Consider the following 4,610-nt stretch of genomic DNA (forward strand, 5'->3'; position numbering starts at 1 on the left):
GGCTCTAATGAACTATAAGAACTCTAGTAGTCGATTTTAGGTGCTAAAGGGGTCCTTTTATAGTGTGGCAATGTCTAGGGTTACATCCATGCAAACCCTAATGCCCATGACCTTTCATATTACTTAGGCTCCAAGGGTTAAACCTCCATGGACTATCCATGGACTACCATATTGGTTTAGCCCATCCTAAATAACTATTAGCCCACACTATTGATGGGTTTTAGGTAAAACAAATAAACTAGAAAAACAATTCCTAAGTTCACATGCAACCTACTTTGGATCTATGTTTTATCTATTGAACATAGAACTTTGAATTGCAAAACAAGAACCCTAAAGGAGAGAGGCTAATATCAAAATTAACAAACTAGGGTTTAGTAATTACATACCTTTCAATTGTTATAGTAAACAATTGATAATTCCCTTGATCTTGATCTTGATCTTCTTGGAAGCTTAGCACCACAAGTGTAATGCCTCTAATGGAATCACACCCAAACTAGCAAGAAGGAAAGTAGAAGGAGAGAGAGGGAGTATGCAATTTTCGGCCCTAAGGGTTTCTTCCAAAGAAAGAGTGACCAAAATGTGAACCAGGAGGCTCCTTATATAGTTGAGGGATCTAGGGTTTAGGAAAAACCTTAATGCTCCTTGCTTAGGGCCTAAGCAAAGCCAAAGGCCTTATCCAAGCCCCCTTGGACGAAATCCTTAGGGTTTCCCCTATAGATTTCGTCCACCTCCTTGCAAGGAGGTTCTGGAGCCTTCCACTCAACTATTAGATAACTGCAAACTAGTCCCTGCACTTTATAATTAATTCTTTTAACCCCAAAATTAATTCTGATTAATTTCTGGCTAACAATTAATTAAACAAAATGATTTCTTATTAATATATTAATCTTTTAACATATTAATAAATTCATTTATATTAATTTATTAATCTTATAATAAATTAATATCTCTCCTTTCATAATTACCTTGTTCGGTTGCTAGGTTTGAGGGCAACCCAAAAGGACTGTGTTGCTATCAATTCAAGTACATACCAATTATAGTTATGGGCTTAGACACCTAATCCAACAGTCTCCCACTTGGATAAGTCTGTAACTATAATTGCTAGTATGCCTTCTAAATTTGACCAGCAAATTGTAGCTTCCAAAAAGCTGCTGCCGAACTCTGACCCAGTCAGTTACGAGTCCTAAGATAAGTGATCATATAATCCTTCGTTCTGCAAGATATCCCCAGACATAAGACATGGAATACAATCAATCTCTTTGTCCAGAATCTATGTTTCCCGATTTCTGATTTGTGATGATATAGGACTTCTAATCGAACACATCAATTCAGTCCTGGCTGGGCCCAGCGCATAAGTCAACACCAAATCATCGAGGGGCCCACAGATATCGATTTTCCCGTTAGGGCAAAAGGAACGAATAAACATTGACTCATATGCTTGTATCTTTTACTCATCAAACCATACATGACAATATGTTTTATAACACCAAGTTACTGATGTGTTTTCATATCACCAATGTATAGCCGACTTGCAAATTACAATTCATATATCTCTATTTCAAGATCATAGATATTATCGTCTCAGTATTACTCGTGATGAATTCCATGAAGTAATACTCTGAGCGTGGGTTTATCCAATACTCAAATCTCAATTTCTGAGTACTCATGAACGTTGCAGCAAATCTATTGCCATGTCTATCCTTAGACAATCTACAATCCAGTTCATGAAAGTCTTGATTCACTACTTACTTCCAAAAGTACGAGCGACTGTGGAGTTTGAATAATCTTATTATTCGGGAAGTCAAAACATGCAAAGTGAAACGCAATAATAATATTAATCCTATATGGCCCCAAAGCTTTTGAGCGTAAATAAAAACACTTTTGTTTAAACACCATATTGATCACTCATTATTCATTGCTTATAGTTTCAGAAAATCAACTTATTACTTGAATTATAACCACAATTGTCCCATGCTCCAAGCATGCACACTTTGGTTTCCTATGGTCCATACTTTGTGAAATAAATCAATTGAAAAACCTTTCTAATGATGCTCATTTCACAATTCCCAATCCCTATTACTAGTGTTAGAACACAAGGTTCTTGCAACTACTAGAATATGCTAGATTCTAACATTTTATGCAACGATCCTTTCGCAAAGTCATAGCACAAAAGTCACCAAGACTTGGCCAATGAAATTACAAAGTACTCTATCGGAAATTGTTACAATATAATTCCATAGACGTGAAGTATCACATTCAAAGTACATTCCTTTGAACATCCTTCTTGCATAAAAGTTTCTAATCTAGACACAGACTCTCAACATCCAACTCCCAATATGGAGACATTTCCATATTTGCCATATGACAGCTTATTCTTAATAGAATCTTATCTATTCATAATAATGTCAATATAGCCCATTCAGTACTATACTTCTAACTACTCACAAGCGACAAATCCTCAGTGAACCTCAGATTTTCCTTTGATAGTTGTTTAATTATTTTTAGTCAAAACCGATTCTATTTCCTTTTTCCCTCTTAATGCTCTAGGCATTTGGAAAATTTTAGAATGGTAAAATATTATAGCATATGCAATCGATCCTATACCCGAAGCATGATGCATAATGTCTCACATAAAGAAGTGATACTTTATCATCCTTCTGCCATAATATTTTATGTGTCCTGTTCCCACATTTTGATCTATGAAGAGGGATGCCGTGATCATAATCGAATTTGAGAATGCACTATATATCCTTGACTAAATTTATTAACATTTCTCAATCTAAGCTTTAGAATTTTGAAATGAAGTATAATATTCTCTCCCTTAATTATAGCAAAACAACTTTTCAAACATTACAACTTTGCAAAGTGAATCTTTGTTTTCTATAATTAATATTGCTAACTCGCAATACTTTACCATAATAATCATGCTCCCACTAACATGATGATTATTTTCTTACCAGCATAACACTTATGCTCCCACTAGCTTTGACATGTATTCAGAAAACAATTAAACTTCCAGAGAACAATGCTTATTGAATTCCTTAAGTTCATATTTCTAATACCTAATGCTTTGATAAGCCTTTATCAAAGCTTCTTAAAATCATACACCTTTGCCTTAGAAAGCTCATATGTGTGTCTAGACAAATTCAGAACTTATGTCACTAAGTCCCAAATGTTCAGACTAATTGTCAAATCTCATAATTCGAACTATGGAAAGGGATGCCGTAACCATAATTGAATTTGAGAATACAATTTCCACAATTGCTATCTTCTTAAAATCTCTCTTAGTGAAAGCATTTCCTCACAGTCATTTTCATGAAGGAGGTAATCTTATGACACTTAGATTTTGTGGTGTATAAGTTCCTATCCATGTGAATTTGTCAAAACCAAAGTTTGTGACAAATCCAAACTCATATGGACTAAACTTTCTCAATCTCGATTTCTTGCCTCATGGTAACACGAGTGCCCACCATGTCTTCAAGTGGTTTATCAACTCATCCTTACTTATCAATGTACTTTCCATTGATCAAGGTGCTATGTCTTTATGCATTCACATGAGAACTCATAGAACTCACTTGCATAATTAATTCAATTGGAATGGCACAGAAAAGGAGTATCTCATCCACGATAGACTATAAACCTCAAGTCGTGTGCTAGTGATGATCGATAAGGTTTATTCTTGATTAGTTCTTGAAACCTTTTTCAAGATCATTAAAAACTCCCACTGACCTCTTGACATATACGATTCTCTTGTCAGGAAACTTTCCTCGACAAAACAAATATTCAAGAGTTAGTGTGGTTCTTATCAAGACAAAACACTTCACAAAATTTGTCCTAGTTGGTCTTTGTCATATCCAAGACATCACAACTTACAAATTTTAAATGTGCAAGAATAAGAAAACTTTTCCAAATTCCACATTTGATGAGTGTTATAAACCTTCTTGAGACTTGTCACTCAATTCACAATCTTGGAGTATAACTCTAAGACTTGATGTTGGAACGAAGTATGATTGACTTCTTGATTTTAACCATTTCCACAATTCTCGATTCCTCTTCTTAGACATGCAAATGTACTAAGACTTACTTAGAGGATCAATTGAGATATGGTTCCTAATCATTAAGACTTATCATAAAACACAATAAAAGTTACTCTCCCTTCTTCTTAGAATAGAGATACTTTTATCTTTCTGCCTACTTGATTCTTCTTATTCGTTCTGCCATTGATTGAAATTCTTTCAATCAACTCAGAATTATATTTAATCTTATAAGCATAACCATATTCACTAAACTTTAGTAAATCATGACGAATATCTTTATCACTCTCGTGGTGGACTTGATCAATATACAACCTAGTGTACTTGATCTCCTAGTCCTTCTCTTGACACTTTGTCAAAGAATTAGTCTAATTTCCAAATATGAAGTTTCTCATTCATCACGCAATCAAGTTGCATGACTCCAAGTTTCTGTCCAATTGAAGCTTGGGCGATGAGAATCTTTCCTCATTTGGCAAACTCTCGACATTTCCACAAATGACATACTTAAGAATCAAATCCATTATTGATAACAATACATCAATTTTTCATAACGACTTCATTGCAAGGATATATAAA

This window comes from Lactuca sativa, chromosome 4 (genome assembly GCF_002870075.4).
Source record: "Lactuca sativa cultivar Salinas chromosome 4, Lsat_Salinas_v11, whole genome shotgun sequence".
Taxonomy (NCBI): domain Eukaryota; kingdom Viridiplantae; phylum Streptophyta; class Magnoliopsida; order Asterales; family Asteraceae; genus Lactuca; species Lactuca sativa.